This window comes from Diabrotica virgifera, chromosome 8 (genome assembly GCF_917563875.1).
Source record: "Diabrotica virgifera virgifera chromosome 8, PGI_DIABVI_V3a".
Lineage (NCBI taxonomy): Eukaryota > Metazoa > Arthropoda > Insecta > Coleoptera > Chrysomelidae > Diabrotica > Diabrotica virgifera.
The window spans coordinates 14,292,290-14,317,276 of NC_065450.1; the positions used below are offsets into that span (position 1 = coordinate 14,292,290).

General features: G+C 33.0%; 1 protein-coding gene across 2 annotated transcripts in view; it reads right to left on the reverse strand.

Moving 5' to 3' along the window:
* The window catches only part of LOC114334753 (ubiquilin-1-like), a 259,274-nt gene that overhangs the window by 184,119 nt on the left and 50,168 nt on the right, over positions 1-24,987 (reverse strand). For both annotated transcript variants that reach the window (XM_050658828.1, XM_050658830.1), the window contains exon 2: positions 9,346-9,389. The gene's annotated coding sequence lies outside the window, so the exon portion shown is untranslated. The remainder of the gene's footprint in view (positions 1-9,345; positions 9,390-24,987) is intronic.

The following is a 24,987-nucleotide window of genomic DNA, read 5'->3' on the forward strand; positions in this document are numbered from 1 at the left end:
ACATTTAATTCGATTTATTTTAACATTAAAATTGTAGATAAATTTTTTTTTAATTAATATTTTTCGGATTTAAATTTTATTATTTTTATTTTTTAATAGCCAAAAGTTATAAATTTTAGGGTGCGTGAGTTATTTAGACTTATTTTTGTTAACATTATCAATAAAGTTGGGTGCGCAAGTGTTTTTCTACCTTGACACTCCGAAATAACCAAGTACTTTTTATTATTTTATGGTTACAAATACGTATCTAGTATCTACCTATCATAACACATGTAAAAATTTGTTGGTCTATATGGAGTATATGGGTTTAAACAATCATTTAATAGTTGTCTTTAAAAGTCTCCATTTAAGAAACCTTTTTAAGTTTGCTATAAAATTGCCTGCACTTAAAGTGTCTTTTAACATGGTTTTAAAAGCACCTTCACAGCAGCTTTAAAACCAATTGCTTAAGAAAACAAAGTTTTAAGAAGGTTTTATTTTTGGTTTTATTGACCTCTTTCAGAGTGGGTCCTTTTATAAAGCGGTTTTATTGCAACCTTAAGGTTTACTTAATGACCAAATGGTTTTAATTTTAGTTTTATTCTACAGTTTTAAAGCATCCTTAAAAGACTTAATAAACCCGTTCGGTGCTACTTGGGAGGTTTATGCATATATCCAGTAATTCCCTCCATACCAAAGCCATTACACAAGGAAACACAACCCTCAAGAAATATCTATTCGAATCATTCAACCGACGAAAAATGGTGAAAAATGTTCTGAAGATAAGACACGTCCTGTTAAAGAACACTTTTATATAGATATTCCTTCAAAACAAATTCAACTAACATCTTGTACATTTCTAAGAAATATACACGCAAATGCTGCGCTAAATACAAAATTAAAATATCTATCCCTGACTTGGACTGGATCAGGAAGAGAAGTTAATACTTGAAAAGGATCATAAGCTTCACCGAAGCAAGTCTAAGTTAGCTAGAGATTGCATGAAAGATTATGAAAAAAATCCCAAAAACAATTAAGAAAGTTAAGCTTGCAGTATGAATTGGCAAAAAGCTTCACTCTTCTCAGTATTAGTAGTTTCTTCACATACCTACTAAAAACCTCTACTGCTACAATTTTGGAGTACACGATTTTGAGAAAGACTGGACTTCTTCTTCAGGTTCCTTCCCCTATCGGAGGTTGGAAATCATCATCGCTATTTTAATTTTATTAAAAAAAAATTAAAATAGACTGGACTTAAAAAACAATAAACTTGAAATCATAAAAAAAGGCTTAAAACTTAATGCAAACAATAAAAGGCATGGACTTATTTACAGTGACAACTGTGGAGGTCATAATCGCAACATGAATATGTGTTTGATATTAATGAGGTTTCAGAGTGATAAGTCTAACATCGATGTCATACATCAAAAGTTTTTAGAGGATGTTAAAGATTGGACGAGGATGGAAAATGGAAAGATGCTGTAGCAAATTTTACTCCATTCTCAGAGCGCGTGATGTTAATACAACTAAAAGATAAGAAGAACATAATAAACATTATACAAGTGTACGCTCCTACAGCAGACAAAGACGAAGAGGAAATAGAACAATTCTATAATAAGTTAGAAGAGGTGATGATAACAACAAAGAGACAACACATTAGCATAGTAATGGGCGATCTGAACGCCAAGGTAGGTCAGGGTAAAGTTGGAGAAAATGTCGGTGAATACGGCTTAGGTAATAGAAATGAAAGGGGTGATCGTTTAGTTCAGTTTTGTCAAAGCGAAGATTTAATAATAACTAATACATTCTTTAAATTACCCCCAAGGAGACTGTATACGTGGACGTCACCTCAACACACACAAGAAAAAGTAATCAGAAATCAAATAGATTACATAATGGTGACAAAAAGATACCGTAATGCCATGAAATCTACTAAAACTTACCCTGGAACTGATATCGGTTCGGATCATAATCCAGTAGTATCTGTGTTAGAAGCTAGACCAAAGAAAATGAGAAAAACCATCATCCCGGCGTTAGACTTAAGTCAGCTTAAAAGTGAACACAGACGACAAACAGTGCGCGAAGAAATCAACACCGGCCTCAGTGTAGCAGAAAACCAAATCCGCAGAACAGACAACATAGATGAAAAACTGAAGTATATAAACACTATAATAAGAACTACGGGAAAGAAACACCTAACCAAATCTCCAAAGAAACATAAGGTGTGGATGACACCAGACATACTAGAACTAATGGATGAAAGACGCAAATTGAAGAATAATTCATAAAAATACAGAGAGGTTGATAAGAACATAAAGCAAATAATAAAGAAGGCCAAAGAATCATGGATTAAAGAACAATGTGTAGAAATGGAAGACTATGAAAGAAAGTATGACACATTCAATATACATAAAAAAGTAAAAGAACTTACAGGGACCCAAAGAAGACATCAAATAAGTTTGCTTAAGGACAAAGACGGAAATATTATTATAGACTTAACAGAAAAAATTAATAGATGGAGTGAATACATAAGAGAATTGTTTGAGGACAACAGAAATAACATTGACAAGGTAAATGGTGAAACGGGACCTGAAATCCTAAAATGTGAAGTAGAAATGACACTTAGAAATTCCAAAAGTGGAAAGGCAAATGGACCCGATGAGGTTCCTACTGAATTACTAAAGCTCTTGAATGATGAATCAATAGGTATAATATTGCACTTATTTAACACAGTATACAATACTGGTATTATACCTCAAAAGTGGCTGCTGTCTACATTCATTACACTGCCAAAGAAATCCAATGCAAAAGAATGTTCAGAACATCGAACAATATCTTTAATAAGCCATCTACTAAAGATATTTCTAAAAATCATCCACAACCGAGTTTATCAAAAGTTGTCAGATATTAGTAATACACAGATGGGGTTCAGAAAAGGACTAGGTACTCGAGAAGCTCTCTTCGGTTTGAATGTTCTTACACAAAGATGCCTAGACGTTAATCAAGAAGTACATGCATGTTTTATCGATTTTGAAAAAGCGTTTGACAGAGTACGCCACGATAGGCTAAGACATTCTTGAAAGAAAAGACATAGATAATAAAGATCTGCGAATAATTCTCAACTTATATTGGAATCAGAAAGCTAACATCAAAATAGAAAACGAAATATCAAAAGCAATAGAAATACGTAGAGGAGTAAGACAGGGATGCATTTTGTCACCACTGCTATTTAATATAGTGAAAGCATATGTCAGGAAGCCCTTTTGCAAGCAAATGAAGGAATCGTAATCAATGGAGAGGTTGTAAATAATATTCGATACGCAGACGACACTGTACTAGTTGCAAGAACAGTAGAAGAATTACAACGATTACTTACAAACATAAATATTGCTTGCAACAATTATGGCATAAACATTAATATCAAAAAAACCAAGTATATGGTCTTCAGTAAAATCATGACACAACCAGCACATATTAGTATAAACGGCATTCAAATTGAAAAAGTATCAAGTTATAAATACTTGGGAACTTTAATAAACGAAACTGGAGACCAAAACAATGAAATAAAAAGACGTATCGAAATTGCCAGGGCCACCTTCACAAAAGATGAAAAATTCTTCTGCAACAGAGATATAAGCATACCTCTACGATTAAGAATGCTAAGAGGCTACGTATTTAACACGCTATTATACGGTGTAGAGGCCTGGACTCTCAACAGAACAACATAAAAAATAAATATTGAAAGTTTCGACCGTCGAATGCTGAAGATAAGTTGGGTTGAAAGAATCACAAATCTTGAAGTAATACGAAGGATAGGAAGAGACCCAGAAATTTTGTTAACGATAAAACGAAGAAAACTCGAGTATTTGGGTCACGTGATGAGGTCATAAATACGTATTACTTCAAAATATAATGCAAGGAAAACGGAATCCAGGCCGTAGAAGCATGTCGTGGATGCGGAATTTGAGAGAGTGGTTTGGCTGCACCACTAATGAACTTAGGTCAGCTATAAACAAAGTCAGAGTAGCCTTGATGATTTCCAATCTCCGATAGGAGAGTGGCACAAGAAGAAGAAGAAAGATTGGACCTTTGCCATACCATGAAGAAATCGATGAACTTAATAATGAAGGGGAGAGGAAGATAATGAAGAACTAATTGACGCAAGCCAGTAACATAAACATTTTAGAACACCAAAAATGAATGTAATGTATTCAACGTGCTAATATGTAATACTATTCACATTTAAACGTTCAATAGGTACATTGCTTTTCCTGATTCAAGTCGTTATGATTGAACTACTTATCTTGCGCATGTTTAGAGTGAAATTGGCTCAAGTCAATCTAGCCGAATTTTTTGTACTGTATATGATTTAGATTCATATTTCTGGATTAGATTTACCACTTAAAGCTACATATTTTTCAATTATATGCATTGAAATATCGTTTTTTTTTTAGTTTCTTTCAAATGATTTTAAGAAACCACTGTATTCCTTCCTCGTTCCTCGGCATGCCTTAAATGTACTTATTCCATTTCACCAGCTAATATGTCTTTTTTACAGCCAAGTAACTTCATTACTAACACTAATTACTTAAAAATAAATACACCATACTCTGTATATTTATAGTAAAATAGCATAATTAATTAGTTAGTGGTGTGAAGAGTAAACGTGAATAGGGTTTGCCTATACTGAATACAGTGCATTATTACGTTGTTTGATCATTATTGGAGCTTGTTGTGATGTAGCGATCGCTATAGACTTTAACCTAATGCAGAAACCTGATAATGTGCAATGTGATTTCATTCATGGTGTAACAGGCTAGTTTCGTTTGAATAAATGCGGGAATATGTAATTAGTTAAAAGCTCCAGTCAGGGTTTCCACAACTGGCATACATAAACCAAAGTAAAGCAGAAATACATTTGTATCATCGTTCTCACTATTGCATTAAGAGAAATTTGTTATTTTTTTCGAATTCGACTAAAAAAAAGAACACGCTTTATTTGTCTATTTAGACAAAACGTGGATATTTGCTAAAGCTGGAATACAACGGATTTGGTGGGACGAGAGTATAAAATCCATAAATCACATCGATACTGAGGAAAAGACACACATATTGCATGATAGTAGAAAACAGGGATTTATTCCCTGTTTAATTAATTAAGAAAAATTATTCCTTGAAGTTCCTTACGTGAAGACGGGCATTATACTTATCAAAAACTGATAGAATAAGGTTTGAACCTGAATTTAGCTACTTCGCAATTAAAAAAAATATATATTTTTACTATGTTTTTGAGCCTTGAAAATCGTCATCTTTAGTTCTTATTTCACTTTTAAATTGTTTATAACTCGAAAGCGATCAACTTAACGAGAAAAATTACAAAAACCTTTTCTGTTTCGAATGATCCAAAAAATCTAAAAGAATATCTGCCCCGGCAGATTTTTTTTAATTAATAAAAATTATTAATTAATTGAATCGGTCATTTCGAAAACAATACATATCGCAATATGTAAATTTTTCAGGAAACGTAAAAATCTTTCCTATTATAGTTGGGTGTTTTGAGGTTATACTATATTCTATATAAATATTATCTTCTTCCTTTACTTCTTGGAGATTTTTCGATATGTTTAATTCTCTATGGTTAATTTCCTGGGAGGTAGATCTATCCCTCTACCTTTTAGGTTGTCTTCCGGGGGATCTTGAAACGGGCAGGTTGTTTTCTAGGGCAATTTTTGGGAGTTTATCCTCATTCATTCGTCTTACATCGCTGTACCACATCCTCTTACGCTTCCTTCCCCATCTTACAATATCTTGAATTTTGCATTGCTCTCTAATGTTTGTATTTCTCAGCCTGTCTCTTCTTGTTTTCCCCACTATTGTTCTTAGGGTTTTCATTTCGATAACCCTTAGCATCCGTTTCGTTTTATATATATAAGTATTATAGGTTATAAATACATGTTTCTGAAAGACAAAAAAAACTAAAAGATGTTACTTAATTCTTTTATATAAGTTTTTAATTTTGCAGACTTATTTTGTTTTGAAAAATGAACCATAATTTTTAATGTCATTAAAACTTTCTTTATTTTCTAAAAGAAAATGTCAAAATACGAAACTTAGATATATTATTTATAAAATTACATCGGGCACTCCTGTTTTTAATCATTTTTAAACACACTAAATTACATATCCAAAAATTTTTATGAAGGAAGTGAAAATTTTTTAAGAAGTGAAAGGCAGAATTTATAAAACAGTCATCAGACCAATAATGACATACGCGGCAGAAACACGACCTGATACAGAAAGGACAAAAAGAATGCTAGAAACAGCAGAGATGAAAACATTGCGAAAAATCGATGGTAAGACGCTGTGGGATAGAGCTACAAGTACAGATATACGAAGGAGATGCAAGGTGGACAACATTACAACATTAGTAACTGGGTGAAAAGCAGAAGAGTAGAATGGAACGACCACATAAGCCGAATGACAACAAATAGAGTAGTCAGGACAGCGAGAGACGGTTCCCCAATAGGAAGACGATCAGTGGGAAGGCCACGAAAACGATGGAATGAAAACTTACTGGAGGCACATTGAAAAACAGATAGAGTAATGTCTATATAAAAAGAAGAAGAAGAAGAAGAAGAAGGAAATTTTTATCCATTAAACAGTTCGGTGCAGGTCGACCTTATCGGATCTTATGACTACTATACTCATTCGTTTACATAAATTCACTTGTTCTTTTCAATTGTATATACAAAAAAATGTCACTTTTTCTTTCGACTTTTGTGTACCTTCCCATTCTATATTTTCATTTGATTTACGAATCGTAACGTGTTTACGTCTCCAGCGACCTTATTTCTCCCTCAGTCACGCAAATACACATTATTGGAAATGGATCGGTTGCCAAAAGTTTTTCACACTTTTCACTTTCGTGTCGGTTGATAAAATATGTCTCAGTGTGAATATATTTTCCTAATATTAAAATCCCTAGAGGTAGGTACAAGCTAAAATAAAGTCATTTCTTTCTACTTTGTCCTGTTTTTTGTTTAATTTAAAGTATGTAGTGGATGTACAAATAACGCCGTAATGAAAAGCATTATAACATACAGCTGCGAAGTATGGCCTATAAAGGAAAAATCAAAACGAATGTAAGAGGTCACCGAAATGAGTTTCTGGAGAAGAGCTGCAGGAAGATCAGGAAGAGAACATGTCACCAATGAACGGATACGAGAAATAATGAAGGTCACACATACATACAATAAATTAATGACGAAATCAACGAAATACCGGGTGTCCACTTATTTGTCTCGTAAACAATCTATAAATTCCAATAAAAAGTCGTGGCTGAGAGTTCGCATATCCATGATTAAACGGGTCTTTTCACTTCAACGGTCGCTGAAAACTGCCGGTTTGGCTCGCCAGCCGTGATACACGTGCTGTTTTGAACGACGAGCCGAGTAAAAAATAAAACAAACTGACGAGCCACAAGCCAGGCTAACCGCGGTATTGCAATGATACACTGGCGAGCTTTACCGACGAGCCACGAAACTGCGGTTTTACTCGCCTGTCGATCAGGGCTTTAACTACATGTTTGGACAAACGAAAATTGATTGAAAACGTTCATCTTGACAACCTTGCTTACTGAATTAAAGAAAGAGATCACAATACATTATAGTCATCAAAGTATCATTAATAATAAAGTGTAAATACGATTTCACAAATTTTGAGTTTTTTACTAAACTTTGGGTCATAATTGTTGAAAACAGAAATGACTTCAAAACCGGAACTAAAGATTCAAACTCGACTTTTCAATACGATTCGGTTGATGTGTAACAGTCACATGTACTATTTCTGCGACTATACCTAATATGGCACTTCCGGTTAGAACTTTTTAACCGAAAATGATATAAAAACCAAAAGATACATTTGTTCTAATCTTGCTAAGGCACGTCGAATGATATATCGCTTATACTATTTCGGTAACTTTAAAACAGTACTTCCGGTTGCCACTCTAAAACCGGAAGTCCGATGTCAAATTTCTCATCGTTAATACCATCCTTGGGTTATAAGCTTTCATGTGACACTGCATTTGTCGTTCTATCTGTATTCATAACGGAAAAGCTATATTCGCGGACGGACGAACAGACAGTCATGAAACCGGAAGTATATATCTAGACCTCGGAGGTCAACTACACTATGTCATTTCGAGCAACTATGTTTAGAGTGTGTTTGCAACAAAGTTTAGAGCACTTAGGATGTTAATAAAAATCTGATATATCCGATAATTGATCGAAAGACAATATGACCATAATTTAATGATAATAATTATTTGTATAATTCTACTAATAAAATAAATGGATTAAAGGAACTTATTCAAACAACACCATGTCGACATAGTGTAGTTTACCTCCGAGGTCCAGATATTTGTTCTCGTCTTGCGAAGGTGCTTCGAATAATATATCACTTGTACCATTCCGGTGACTTTAAAACAGTACTTTCGGTCGCATTTCAAAAACGGGGAGTCCTAGATCAAATTTCTCACTTTGGATTATAAGTTTTCATTCGACACCTCATTTGTCATTCTACCTGGTATAATGACGGAGGAGTTGAGTTTACGGACAGACAGATAGACGGACGGACGGACGTGGATAATTCAAAGTTTTCCCATTTTTTTCAAAATTGGGTAAAAACAATAAACAGGGTTGTGAAGATGAACGTTTCCAAAAAATTTTCGCTTGTCCGAACATTTAGTTGTCAGAGCTTGTATTCTATGTATTTCTTTGAGTTTCAACCCTGTGTGTATAGTCAGTATTACGTGTCAACCATAACATCTCTATTCAAGACTTAAATACCAAACATTTATGGAAATAAACCAAAATATGTATATTGAACAACAGAGCGTTGAACGTGAAGAGAAATGGTTGGTCTTATTTAACACAAATTAATCCCACCTTACCAATCGAATATGGAATCTTTTAAGGGTTTTAGGGCACGCCAAAAATAATTAATCAGCGAAGGAGTGTTCACATGTTTCAATCTACTTAGGGACTTAAAAAATGAGCCGAACAAACAACATCAATAACTCCAGGGGATATATTGGAGTGTTCGGGATCGGACAAGTTGCTTGGATTTGAGATTAAAAGTTATGGAGAAGTCGAATGTCAGTGTTCAGCAGTAAAATGGTTTAGTGGTTTAGTAAACTGTCAAATATGTCCTGCAAAGTAATAACCATTCACCGTTTATACAAAATAATGTAGAAAATATCAATATAAATGCGTACATAATTGATAGCATGAAATCGATTTTAATTTGAAATAGATGTTCTCGAATCTCTGGTATATGATAGTATATATGTAATTAAAAAGGACTTACCCAAAATAGAAAAAGCGACTGTCGCTCAACGAAGTCCCAAAAACCTGTAACAAAATTATTTTTTTAAAAAGCTGAATTAAAGCTAGAAATATGTTTGAATGAAGTGAATAGCAGTATGTATAAATTATATTAACCTTCCGATGACCAACCCTTTTTTGTTACACGGATGACCAAGGGGGCGGGAATGACCCCCAGGTCAAAAATGACAATTAACAATTTTTTTATGACATGGACTTTATGTCATTCAGCCAGTCACAACATGAGTATTAGTGTCATGTGTAGTGTGTATGTTGAGTAAGTGTCTTGTTATTTTGCAAAGTCGACGTCATTAGCGTAAAACTACTTGGAATTACACATAACAGACGGTATTTTACTAAACATTTGTCAGGAAAACACCCTGGAAAACAGGACACCCTGTATATTCTCGGGATTGTCGTCACTAAACAGTGGCTATCTTCACGTCTATTTACTTTTTTTCTTTTAACTTTTCACGCGAATGACTATAGTTCGATTCCCCATGAACCTAGTGTATTGTAGTCTGATGTCTGCTTTTTTTCTGTAATGATCTTTTTGTTTTCTTTCTTTGTTTAAGATGTGTAATTTCTGAGGCCATTAACATCTCATTGGCACTTATTCCATACTTCAACTGAGGTTGAAGGGCAATTTATTTCTCCACCATTACAGGTTTCTAAGTTTCTTATAAGTACATATATTTCCTTGTTGGTATACCCTATTCGACCTATTCCACGAACATACGTCTGTTGTGGATTATCTCGACAACGAATATTTTACTGTGCAAATTATGAAGAACGAAAGTAAATTGCAAAATACATTGTTGTTTATTGGAACAATTATTAGAGCCATTTACTTTCGCACTTCTTATGTTGCACGCTAAAATATGCGTTGTCGCGATAATCCAAGACAGTCGTATATTCGTGGAATATACTCATAATACTTCTTCCTCATTATTATCAAGATCCTTTAATCCTGTATGATGTATGATCGTTTCTTCTCTTAAATCCTTCTCGAAATATTCCTTCCTAGTTTTAATCTCCTCCTCTCCAGTCACAATAGTTTTCAATGCTTTAAATCGGTCCTCTGCCGTACTACTGATTTAAACGCGTTTACGTCTGTGTGATGACCACTCAAGACTGATACATTGTTACGCATTAAACACTCAATGTTAATGGTATAGAAAATAACTTATTCAATAATATCTTTGAAATTTTATGTTTCAGGATCTCTATTAGTCCCAATCACTGCAGCAGTGGAGCTATGTTTTTATTTTCACGGTGCCAGTGGATGGTGCATAAATCGTTTTTCAATATTTTTTTATGAAAATTGTTTTGGTACAATTGGTACAATGCTTTTTATTTTAGAAATTCCCAAAAAAGTATATGAATTTCGTACTTTTACACTAGGATAGCCCCTTAAACACACCAAAACAGAAAATAACAAGAGTGATCAAAAAGGTGATGAAAAGTTGCTGAATCAGAAAATTAGAAACATGGAAAAAACACTTGGTCAGACTCCTATATGATCTGAAAATAGACTATATCTGGATACCTACTTTCAGGATTGTGACAAGGATGCTCACCAAAGGCTACAATAGAATTTTAAAATAAAATTTAATTATTTGGAATATACTATAGATTGTAGAAATCACTTTATAGAATACATTGGTCGTATAATGAAAAACATTTGGAAATATAAAGCTATATTGTTCTAATTGCCTGGGAGAAAAATAGAGAAAGTTTACATGTAGTTTGAACAAAGCTACCAAAAACTGCCAACGCATATATAGATCGTGCCAAGATTCTCCCATAACCAGGCTTGCAAAACATAAAAAATTTCTGATCTGATGTCAAATTAAAATATTGTAAAAAATTTCACTCAAATAAAATATGCCGGACTTCAATAAAGAATATGTACTAAAAATATACATATATAACGGATGCGGGGAACAAAATATATCAAGAAACATAAAAGGCATTGAACCGCATTAGAATTTTAGAAGACTTTTCTATAAATAACAAGAAAAATTTACATTGCCATACCAAAGCACGCACTATAGGTTAACAGTTTTAACATTTCATAAAATGTATGAAAATATATATGTAACATAAATACAATACCTGCCGATCCAGGCAAAGTCGTCACTAGAACAGACAAATGAACTGACCAGCGGTCACTAGACTATCAGTCAAATCGCTACCGCGACTTGCCCATTTGGTTAGTGAAAGGGTTGCATATAATAATATGCTATTCGTGGATTTCAAAGCAGCCTGTGACTAGTTTGACCCAAGAACATTTGCTGGGGCCACCGAAAAATGAAGTACCAGAAAAACGAAACAGATTAACGAAAAATGTCACTATTATAGGACATAAAATAAATACGTTAGGGGTAGAAGTACACGTAAACTCATCATCATCAATTGCACCATCACTAAAATACACTAGTACACACATAGTACAAACTCATCACCACAATAAAACGAGGATTTTAAAATAGACCAAAACACTGAACTGGACCTGGCCTCAGATTATGATGAATAAATATGTTTTTTAAGAATAAAATGTTTAACGTAATTTTTCGTTTATTTTACTTTAAGAAATTCGTAAAGTGATAAGTGACAAACAGAAACAAGTGCAAAATTTGAAGCAGGAGTACAAGTGCAAACGTTTTTTCAAAATTTGAAATATTTTTAATGAAAATAAAAACTAACTTTAAAAAAGCTTTTAAAAAACATAACTAAAACGTACAAAATTAATTAAATATAAGTCCATAAGTGATTCATTCGCTGTAGAATTTACTGTTTTTTTGCTATTGAAAAGTAACTTTGCGTTTTTCTCAACTAAACCATTTTATCACTTGTACCCCTAAGCTTTTAATCCCCTTACATGTAAAATAAATACAATGAACCCTACCTGCCGATCCAGGCCAAGTCACCACTAGAACAGACATTAAGGAACTGACCAGTGGTCACTAGACTATCAGCTTATCAGTCAAATCGCCACCGCGGCTTGCCCATTTGGTTAGGGAGAGGGTAGCCTACGTGGTGGTAACTGATTGTAAAAGGGTTGTCACGGAAACCTCTCAAATACAAACATTTTTCAACAGGCGTCAATTGCTCCTGGAATATTTGTACACTCAAAGTATAATTCTCTTAAAAGTTGAGGCAAAAGGTATTGTTTGTTCTCGTATCTATGAATAATAGATATCTTGTTCGCTGGATGGATATTGTTTCTTTGAATTTAGATAATAATAGAGTTCTTTGCACTAACAGGTTTTATACAATTTAACATTGTTTAATTGAAGGGTTTTGACCATTAAAATATCATTAAAATTGTTCATTTTTGTTAGCGCAAATGACTCGTTGACAGCTTTATCCAGATCTAAAATTATGTACTTAATTTTCCATCTAGGCATGATGTCCACTTTTTTTTTCCTGTGTTCTTTATCTCGATATACCTCACCTTATCGTCAATAACTATTTGTCTTGTTTGTTTTGACCGCTCTACTTAATTGATGCACATAATTTGCAAAATTTTACTTTTTTGAAAAGATGCAACGTAAGTAACTCCAGTAATTTTATTGGACATATATGTTAGCTAAAAAGAATCATAACAATATTTCTAGTGTCAAGTATTTTAAAGCATCGTTAATAACGCTCGGTGAGTATCTAAAGTTTACGTAAGAGATATGGAACTCAAGGATAAGAAGATAGGAGAAGGTTGAATGCTCGATTATATGAAATTTATGGAAATAAAAGGGAGATATTGAGCACCTAGTTTACTAAATCTAGCTCAAGTATACTTCCGTTCCTAGAACATAATCCGGGGGCGTTTCGTCAAATCAGGAAGTACGCCAGTCAATGGGAGCAAAAATAGGATATTACCTCCGAATTCTATCCTACTGCATGGATTTTAATGAAATTTTGGGCCTAGCCTCTACTTATCTCCTAATTCAAAGTCTACCCAATGCCGATGTGTGCTTTTATCTTGGGGTTGGTTCCCACCCCTTATTAGGGGTGGAAAATTTTTTGCTTAAAATTATCACGAAATTCGCTAGAGAACCTAATTCTAAGCAAAAACTGTTCTATATTTTTTTTTTGAAAACTTTTTGAGATATTCGTGGTTGAAAATTTTCCATTTTCATTGAAACATAATACCTTTTCGAACGGTTTTGTGCGGATACCTTAAAAACTATGCATCTAACATAAAACTATATAAAATATTTATGTAGGTTATAAAAAAACAAAGACATTTGCCTTCATAAATGTTCTAGTTATAATACAAAAAAATATATGGTAGGTGAAAATAGTTTTGTTTTTTGGTACATACTCAAATTGGTGTATTCAACTTGAAATAACAGAGAAACGGCCGATTTTAGGTGTATAATGCTACTAATACCTTGTATAGTGCTTGAAAAGACCTTTAAAACTAGCTATATTAAAGGTCCATTACATAAAACTAAGCGGGATATGCTGCAAACAAAATTGATAACTAATGTATTTTAAGAAAAAATGAGAAGTAATTTTAACCTCCATCCACCAAAATGTAAATGCATCGTTTTCCTTCTACAATACCTTTTATTATAGTGTTATTTCTATGTTCAAAAAGTTGGACGGGTTTAAAATAAATGGTTTTTGAAAAAAAAAAGATCAAATTATAGAGCGCATTTTTAAATTTTCTTAAAAATCTTACTTTTTCTCCATGTAACTTGAAAATGATAAAGAGATATAGTCATGAAAAATAAAAAGGAAATTTTTATTTGAAAAAACCCTACATTTCTGTGTGATATCTTTTTTTCGTATCTCTTATCTTTTTAGAGTTACATGGAGGAAAAGGAAGAATTTTAACCCTCCGTTAGGCGCGTGGTCTACAATCGTAGACCACTCTCCTTTAAGTGGTCGCGAATTGCATAAAACTGCACATACGCCCCATCCCGCTTAGTAGCTGTCACTAATACTTCCAACTTACTCTTCAGTTTGCTAAACGCCGCCGATCTGTGTGCATTATTTTTTTACCATTATTCAAAGAGCACTGGTCTACAACTGTAGACCACGCGACTAAGCGCGTTCCAGTTTTTAGTTGTATATATAAATCTAATATGTAGCCTGCTGTGTATACAGCGACTTCATTGAAAACTGAGCATGAGAACTAATCAAACAGCAAATTGAATATGGATCAACTATGCCTTCCCTGCTAAGATAACTTAGACGACGAGCTCGCGTACTGCTCGGAGTTCAAGAAGTCGTACCCTCTTCCCCTAATATTCCAACAAATTACGTGGGACGATGTTGTATTTGTGCATGAATTTGCAATATGCCAACAAGAAGGGCATGCCAAAAATGTGACACATTTGCATTCAAGGATCATTTTGGGGATATTTGCACTGAATGTTTGACGGACTAAAATTGTGCCACTTTGACCATTTAATAGTTGTGTTCTTTTTTTACTTGTTAGTTCTATTCTTTATTATTTATCCCTATTGGTCATTCTATAAGTTCAAAGATAAAAAATATTTGTGTTTTTTACTAAATTGAGCTTATTTTTGTGACCATTTTCATTTACTTGCGAATAAAGACCCAAAAAATCATGACCTCGTTTTTAATTTTAACACTGTCAAAATGAGAAAAGCCAAGGAACAAAACATATCTAATATCAAAGTGCGAACATAAATAAACATGTTATTAACGACTAATTTGTTAATTTTGTCAAAATCCGGTATTAAACGACAAAAAACTATTGGTCTACAATCGTAGACCGCGCGCCTAAGGTTGTCAGCAATAACGACGCGCCTAACGTAGGGTTAAGAAAATTTAAAAATGCGTTCTAAAATTGATCTTTTTTTTTCAAAAACCATTTATTTTAATCCAGTCCAACTTTTTGATCATAGAAATAACCCCATAATAAAAAGTATTGTAGAAGGAAAACGATGTATTTAAATTCTGATGGATGAGGGGTTGAATATACTTCTCATTTCTTCTTAAAATACATTAGTCATAAATTTTTTTGCAGAATATCTCGCTCCGTTTGAATGTAATCGACATTTAGTACTGCTCATTTTAAAGGTCTTTTCAAGCACTACAAAAGTTATTAGTATCATTATACACCTAAAATTGACAGTTTTTCTGTTATTTCAAGTTGAATAGACCGATTTGAGCACGCAGCAAAAAAACAAACTCTTCTTACCTACCATATCCCTCTTTGTTTTTTATAACTTATAGAAATATTTTATAGTTTTTTTGTTAGATGCATAGTTTTAAGGTATTCGCAAAAATCCGTCCGAAAAGGTGTCATTTTTCAATGAAAATGGGCAATTTTCAACCACGAATAACTCAAAAAGTATTGAGTTTTCAAAAAATAATTATAGGACAGTTTTTGCTTAAAATTAGGTTCTCTAGCCTCCTCCATTTCTATTTTAACAAAAACATTTTTCACCCCCGAGAAGGGGGTGGGAACCACCCCAAGATAAAAGCGCACATAGGCATAGGGTAGACTTTGTTTCTTAAGCTATTCCCTACCTACTGTGTGTACCTTAATATCAAATATTTCGATGTAGTAGGATGGAATTCGGAGCCAAATACCCTCATTGACTGCCCTAAAGGTATCCTAGTAGAATGTAGTGACATTTGTTTAATAGGAATGACGGCAAAATTAACACAACATAAAACACACTAGACAAAAGACAAAACAGATTAACGCGCGTTAGCATGTGAACGGTCTCAAGTAAAATGTACATAATATCGCTACTTCAATACAAAAGAGCCACAAACCAAACTCAGTTTTTACAGGAGATCTAGCCAAAGTTTTGACATTTATGTTTGGTTCATTTCTCTTTTATTTTATATCATTTATACGCAACTGATTTATTGTTAGAAAGGTAAATTTAAACTGTATTTGATATTGTATTTAAATACAACGTAAGTATTTTCCCGAAAAAGATATTAGCAGATACGTCTCTTTTGTATAAAAAATATTTGTTATGCCATGATAAGAATTTGAAATAAAAGGACACATACCAAAGAAACAAACATTGTAATCAAAGCAGGAGCGTCATTTGAAATTTTCTTTGGGGGGGGGGGGGCAAGCACTATATTGCACTCTCAGTGCAAGACTGCAGTAACTCAAAATTTTATGAAAATGAAGTAATCATGGAATTCGATTGTAAACATGCATATCTATCCCCTGTAAAACTTTAGTAACTTTCAAATTCTTAATGGGCTAAATATTACAACAACAACAGTTTAACTATTTTGCGTTTTTGAACATAAGTTCCGTGCAAAACTGTTGTAACTCTAATGTAACAGAGTTACAACAGTTTTGCACGGAACATTGCAACGGATTCGATAACAAGCAATGAAAAAAGTAAGATATTTGTTATTTTAATATCTATATCTGTGGTGTTTAATTTTAATATACAGAGCGTCTACTTAATCCATTAACGGCTGAGACAATAAACAAAGATTTTCGAGACCAATCTATTCATGTAAATTTTATGTCTTTTGTGTAATACAGTAAGACCTGTCAATAACGGTCACTAAAAATGACAGAACTATTGCCCGATATAAAAAGGTGGCCGCTAATGCCAGGTTTTGTAGTCCAAAAATTTTGGTTTGGGGAACTTTGAAGCTGGCCGGCTAGTTCAGGTGGCCGTTAACACAGGTTTTACTGTATTATATTTATTTTCCATGAGTTTTTAAAAGGAAAAACAGTTATCTTAAAACTTATGTATTGACAATGCTGGGAGGTCACAAATATCTATTCTCAGAAAACTTACCAAAGAACAGCCAAAAAAAAAGATTGGGTATACTTATGCCATTCGGGCATGATACCAGAAGCCCACCATAGTTTTTATAAAAATATTTTGGCACAAGATGATGTACGAGAAGAGGACAACAACTACGGTAAAACCTGTCAGCAACGGCCACTAAAAATGAAAGAACTATTGGCCGATATAGATAGGTGGCCGGTAATGCCAGTTTTTGTAGTCTAATATATAGTACAACCTGTCAATAACGGTCACTAAAAATGACAGAACTATTGGCCGATATAAAAAGGTGGCCGCTAATACCAGGTTTTGTAGTCCAAAAATTTTGGTTTGGGGAACTTTGAAGCTGGCCGGCTAGTTCAGGTGGCCGGTTTTGACAGGTCGCCGTTAACACAAGTTTTACTGTACATAATTGGTTTGGGTAATTTTTAAACTGGCCGTTAGTACAGGTGGCCGTTGTTGGCAGGTGGTCGGTAATACAGGTTTTACTGTAAAAGTAAATGTGTCTACGCTTTTTACAATTTTCTCCGTGCAAAACTGTTGTAACTTTGAAATTCTAATACTAAATTTGTAGTGATTAACAATTTTTACCGTGCAAAAGTGTTGTAACTTTGAAATTCCTAATTTTTTTTTGCGTTAATATTATTTTATTTAAATTTCTATTTTTGGTTAATGTAATATAGGCTGAAAAGCATGCAAAATCATAATTAAATGTTAATTTTTCTTAAAATTTGTGTCTTATTTCACAGATATTAGCACGAAAATAAACAAAATCGTCTTTATCTCGAAACTTACTTATTTTGACTTACTGCAGTCTTGCACTGAGGGTGCGATATATACAATACATTATATATGATGTTATGATGAATATTGATGTATTTTCTGTAAATTTCAGTGATATTCAGGGCCAGGGGGGGGGGGCAAATGCCTCCCCTGGACGCCCAAATGACGCCCCTGAATAAAGATTTTGTTACTAATTAATGTAGATTTTAGTAAAATTATTACAAAAAAGTCTTATCTTATAAAAAGAATATTACAATGTTAGTCTACTAAAATAACAAAAGTTAATTCTAAAACTAAATAATATATTGGCTTCTGGAAGATAATAAGAGTCTGTATCTTAGATTACAACTAGTTAATTTCAAGTTACACATATATAGATACTGATAACTTATTGAAGGCGCTAGGCACTTCAAAATGACATACTAGTTTTACTAGTATGTACATCTACCGCATCTAGAGAAACCGCACAAATCTGTATTGACGGGAAACTTGCTTGAAAACAAGCCAAGCGCCCGTAACTTAGGTGGGAAAAACCTCTTCTGAGTGTAATATGGTGCGAAATGACAGATTATCCGTCATTGTTTAAGGATGTCCTCCGAAGGCGGTACCCTAGCTACTATAAGAACTCACTCAAAATGTGGAAGCTATGTTTGGCAATTAAATCGTCGCCAACAGATTGGTAAGAGAAATGTAGTTCATCATAAAATCAGACCGAAAATCAAAACTAAAACGAATAATAAACGACCACATTATACGAATGCTCGGAAAGAATGTCATTACTAAGATCTAATACGTAACAGAATGGGTGATTATACCACATATCAAAATGAATAACAAAATCGAAACCAACAAAAAGAATTAAGAGGTGACGCTTGAGAGACTCTTGCATTTGATATATCTGGCTTATAAGGATGAGCCACGAGACGCCCGGACAGTCAGAAAACTATGGAAACTGGTAACGGAAAGAGACCCACATTCACAAAGTATCGCTATTGTATATTATATAAAATATTAATTTTTTTTTTCAATTTTCAATATAAAAAATAAATGAGCCACGTCCCATAAACTCTCCCGAGCTAAGAAAATAACGATCTCATGTCGTACACAGTTGCATGCATTTCATTAATTATTTTGTACCGTTATTTGTAATTTTCCCCGGGATGTCGTGTCTCAGTATCAAAGGGGTTTACCATCATATCATGTATTAGTTACTTAATATCTAATGAAATAATTTATAGGGAAGAAAATAAGAGACTTCTGTAAGAACGCTCTATTATTCAGGTATATAATTAGTTGCAGACGTTCTTTCCCACGTTTATTATTGATCTCTTTTATTTTGATGCAATACTTGTTTATCGATAGTTTACGAAACAATGATTCAGTCGAGTTTTATTGTATAAAAGAAGTTTCTCGGAACGCCCGAATTGCTATCCCTAATTTATATTATTACAAAATATACTCTATTTGAGTTTTCCCTAATTGGATGAGGATCTACAAAAATCTACAATTCAAGAGTTTTAAAAACTGTTGAAAATTAAGTTCGCTGAAGTCTAAACACATACTCTTCTCTGGAACAAACAAAACAACACTTTTACAGTATTTACTGAGTTTTTCCGGTTGTGAATTGGTAATGAATAAATAGAACTTATAAACGGCTATTTTTTTATGGCCGTTTATAAGTTCAGTAAAACCTCGATATAACGGACCTCTATACAGGGTGAGTCATGAGGAACTGTACATACTCCTACCTCTTATAGAGACCCTTATGGGGAATAACAAATGACCATTAAAAAGTATCTGCTTCCCCTTGTTTAATAATATACAGGGCGAGTTTCGCATTTTAACAGAAATTTATATTTGTCATAATTTTTGAACGGTCAGATCGATGTGTCTCTTATTTTGGTCAATCGTTACACTATTACCATCTAATCAACTGATTTATTCAAACTAGAGAAAAATCAGGTCCGGCTTTAAAAAATTAGTTCGTTTGGGTCTTAGAAAAAATTTCACCCTGTATACGCTTTTTGAAAACTCTATATTAATTTTACAAATTAGACAAATAGGCAATTAAAATGACATTTATTTTTTCCCCACACGATTACTTAATTTTTTATAAAAAAAAATCAAATTTGACTAGGAATTAAAAATTTGGTAAAGTGGACCATAGATTAAAAAAAATACCTTGTATTACAAAAATTAATTTTTTTAAACAAATATTAATTTGATTTATGTTACCACCCAATCAACTGATTTATTCAAACTAAAAAAAAATTAGGTCCGTTAGTTCGTTTGGGCCTTAGAAATAATTTCACCCTGTATACGCTTTTTGAAAACTCTAATATGAATTTTACAAATTAGACAAATAGGCAATTAAAATGGCATATTTATTTTTTCCCCACACGATTACCTACATCAAATTTGTCAAAATCGCAATTTTACCATAAATATGAAAAAAAAAATTAAACAACGTTTTTCTTACAATTAAAAGTTTCACCATTTTTTTTCTATAACACGTCTAGATCTAAAACTCCCCATAACACTTCTGTTTGGACTCTTATAGTTTAACATAGACGTGATCAAGTAGATAAATTTTAAATTTTTTCACTTAATTCTTGCGATTTAAATTTGCAATTCACGAAGCTGCACAGTGGTGTCATGGTGTGGGAACGCGTGGGAACGCCGTTCCCGCACTGGTTAAGAAAAGAAAAAAAAATAATAGAGAATTTAGGTTTTGTAAACAAAAATTAGCAGTGCGTTCCGGCACTGCGTTCCCGCACTGCTAATTTTGCCATGACACCACTGAAGCTGCACCTTTTATTTTTAAAAATTCAGAACTTTTACGAGAAGAAGACTGAAAGGCTACAACAATTGTCATAGTCTTCACAATGTTAAGTAAAAATTTCAGAAAAAAAAATTTAAATCGATTTTTTTTAAGCGTATACAGGGTGAATTTTTTCTAAGGCCAAAACGATATAATTTTTTAAATCCGGGCCTGATTTTTTTCTAGTTTGCATAAATCAGTTGATTGGGTAAATAATGTTCAACATAAATTAAATATTTGTTCAAAATAAATTAATTTTTGAAATAAAAGTAAATTTTTTTTAAATCTATGGTTCACTTTACCAAACTTTTAATTATTATTCATAGTCAAATTTGATTTTTTATAAAAAATTAAGTAATTAGGTGGGGAAAAATAAATATGCCATTTTAATTGCCTATTTGTCTAATTTGTAAAATTCATATTATAGTTTTCAAAAAGCATATACAGTGTGAAATTTTTTCTAAGACCCAAACGAACTAATTTTTTAAAGCTGGACCTGATTTTTTCTAGTTTAAATACATCAGTTGATTGGGTGGTAACATAAATCAAATATTTGTTAAAAAAAAGTTAATTTTTTTGAATCTATGGTTTACTTTACCAAACTTTTAATTTATAGTCAAATTTGATTTTTTTTATAAAAAATTAAGTAATCGTGTGGGGAAAAAATAAATATGCCATTTTAATTGCCTATTTGTCTAATTTGTAAAAGAGTTTTCAAAAAGCGTATACAGTGTGAAATTTTTTCTAAGACCCAAACGAACTAATTTTTTAAAGCCGGACCTGATTTTTTTCTAGTTTGAATAAATCAGTTGATTAGGTGGTAACAGTGTAACTATTGACCAAAATAAGAGACACATCGATCTGACCGTTCAAAAATTATGACGAATATAAATTTCTGTTAAAATGCGAAACTCGCCCTGTATATTAATAACCAAGGGGAGCAGACACTTTTTAATGGCCATTTGTTATTCCCCATAGGAGCCTCTATTCTATACGAGGTAGGAGTATGTACAGTTCCTCATGACTCACCCTGTATAAGGGACTTCGGATAGAACGGACGAAAAATCCGGTCAAATGTAAAAAAATTAAAAACGCCCTGTTGATATGATACATGCTTAACCTGTCACATACCAGATACATTGAATACCAACGGGGTCCCCGTAGACCCCAAATGCTACACCTACCTAGAAACTTTAGTTGTATGTTTTTGCCAAAAATACAACATCGCTTATTCAACCCATGGATCAGGGAATAATTTTGGAAACCGAACGAATATCTCGCAGAAAGTTTTTATGAAGTAATGGTTGCATCGCATAATGAATATAATGCAGAAGATACAAGAGGGCAGCGTACCTTGCAAAAAAAATTGTGTGTTGGCCAAGATGCAGACGAAGGGTTGGAAATTCCTGATTTCTGTAAGACAATACATATCTAATAATGAAGGAGAAAAAGTAGGTAGCTGAGATGTTTTATTTTACAATGGCTAGTAGACGAAGTTGTCCCTGGGTATAATATCACGACTGAAAGTGAAATAGCAGAAGTTATGAAAATAAAACATGAGGATGGAAGTGAAGATAGCAAAGAAGGCAAAACAACACTGCCAAAAATGAAGTTCTCAGAGGCAAGATTGCATCTTGACGATCTAATAACATTTACTGATTATTCAGACGAAGTATTATACGAAATTTCGTAATTTTAGAGAGTTGATTATAAAAAAAAAAAACAGCAAACTTCAAAAGTGCAAACAAAACTTGATTCCTTTTTTAAAGCAGGATTACCGAAAGCAAGCGTGTCGATATCAAACGTCACTTCACGACGAATACAAGATAAATAGAATTTTGTTTGTGTTTTTTATTTATATTTAAATACAGTGTACATTATTTTCAAAAAAGAAGTTTTTTTATTTATTTTAAACCTATTTTTATATAACGGACCTTCGGCTTTAACGGACACCCCGTCCACCCAATTTGTCAGTTATCTCGAGGTTTTACTGTTCCATTTAGCCAGGCTAAAATGGAGCTTCGCAGGTCATAACGCCGCCAGACAAACGGACGATAGATGGAATACCACGATACAACAATGGAAACCATGGACAGGAAAGAGAGCACCAGATCAGATGGGGAGATGACATTAGAAAGATAGGAGGAACACACTGGACACAGAAAGCACTAAACAGAAGCCAATGGGGGAAGTCTATGTTCAAAATTGGACGAATTAAAGGGCAAAAAGAAGAGAAAGATAAACGGCCGTACAAAAATATTACATATCGTCGGATTACTGCCAAAACATGACAACTACACTTATACTTTTCAGAAAATCTACGAAAGGAATATTTTTTTAAAGAAAAGAAAAGATGGTTCAGATTTGATTTGATTGAGTATTTCGCCACTCTGTTATGCTTTACTTTATTTTATTTTTCCAACTTAAAAAAGCTCAATAAATAATTTTATTTCCTGACTTATTTAACTTTAAATATTTTTTTGTTAATTTCAATAAAAAAAATTGAAATAAAAACCGTCGGAATATAAAAATTATTTATGTAATTAAAAAAAATACAATTGCAAACGAAAAACTTTGTAAAAAAATAATAGATTATTAAAATTAGGTGCAAATTAATAAAAAAAAAAGATGCAAAAGATTTTTTGCGATACTTGTCTGATTTTTACTGTACAAAGTTGGACCAAAGATGAAAAAAAAAAGCCGATTCAAAGCGCATAATGGCAGGACAAAAACGGATCACATTCAGAATTAATCAAGCCAGAAGAATAATCGATAGATAGAAATAAATATAAGACTATCTATAATCTATCTATATGATAGTTGGCACATTGAAAGAATGGATGGGTATACAGAGATCATTAACGAAATGCACTGAAGAAAAAAAACTAGTATGGTACGGTCACATCCAGAGAAATGGTTAAGAACGAGTAACTAAAAGGATGATGAGATGAACAAATACAGCAGAAAATCGGAAAGAGGGCTAACCCAAAAAAATCTGGATGGAAAGGCCTTATGAACAACAATGAGCGAAAGAGATTTAAACGAAGAAGATTGAAGAGAAACCGACACAACTGGCATTTGGGTATCGAACAACATATTACGGCGTAATTGGGAAAACCAAAACCATATGGAAGGTAAGTATAAAAGCCAATAGAATGATACTAATGGTGAAAAAAACCTCCGCGTATGGTGTTGAACGATATTATTTAGTTTTGCATAAATTCAAACAAGTCGTATGTTTAAACAAATAAAAAAATATGCCTAATATTTACTTCCAAATACATTAAAACAAAAAATTCTCCTTGAACAAACTACATTAAATATGTACTTTCGGGAAGCTACAAGTGAACTGAATAATTTATTTAAACGGAATATTATCATTTTGAATATGGGGTAATCATAGATATTACAGTTGTAATAGTATCCCTATTAATTTGAGTTCGAATCATCATCATGGAAAAATAATACTTCGAGAACCGTTTATCGTCTAAAAGTTTGAAACCGACGCTTAAATTTGGCTTTTTTATTACGTTCTACATTCTGTAATTATGACCAATGGCCATTAATGTCGGGATAGGAAAATTCCATTTGTAATATCACGTAAATGATTATCGATAAACATTATTTAATATTCGAAAATGTCCAGTTTCCGTGACACAATAGATGAAGCCTATAAATCCACATTATGGTCAATTTCTTGTTAACAGTGGGATTTTTTATCAAAGAGTGAAAGAAATAATTTACTAAATAAATCTAGAAACTTTGGATCAAGGGGTCGTGAATTCGAATCTCATCAGGGGTAGGAAATTTTTCATTTATTAAAAATTAATGGATGAAAATATTTTCTATCGTTGTGGGATCGGTACTCACCGGAAGGAGAGCAAACGTTCGGATACAATTAGCGTGTTAAGGACATTTACTCAACACACACCACACTTACTCCCCTGAGCTAGTTATTTATAAGTATATGTAATTACGTGGCTAAAGGTTCAACACCAAGGCGCAAAACAAAGGAATCTAGAATGAAAAATTAATATTTTCTCTATTTCAGCAATAACCTTGCGTGGTTCATATTGATTGTATGATTCTAAATAAAAAAAAATTAATCTGTATCCCCATTCTGATACAAGATTTACTTTCTATAGATATGGATTAAAGACTATCTGTCATATAGATTAGTACCTATCCAGACAATGTGCTCATACATAGAAAGTCTATACGGCGTTCCTCGTTAAGGATAGAACATTGCGCTTTAGTCCAG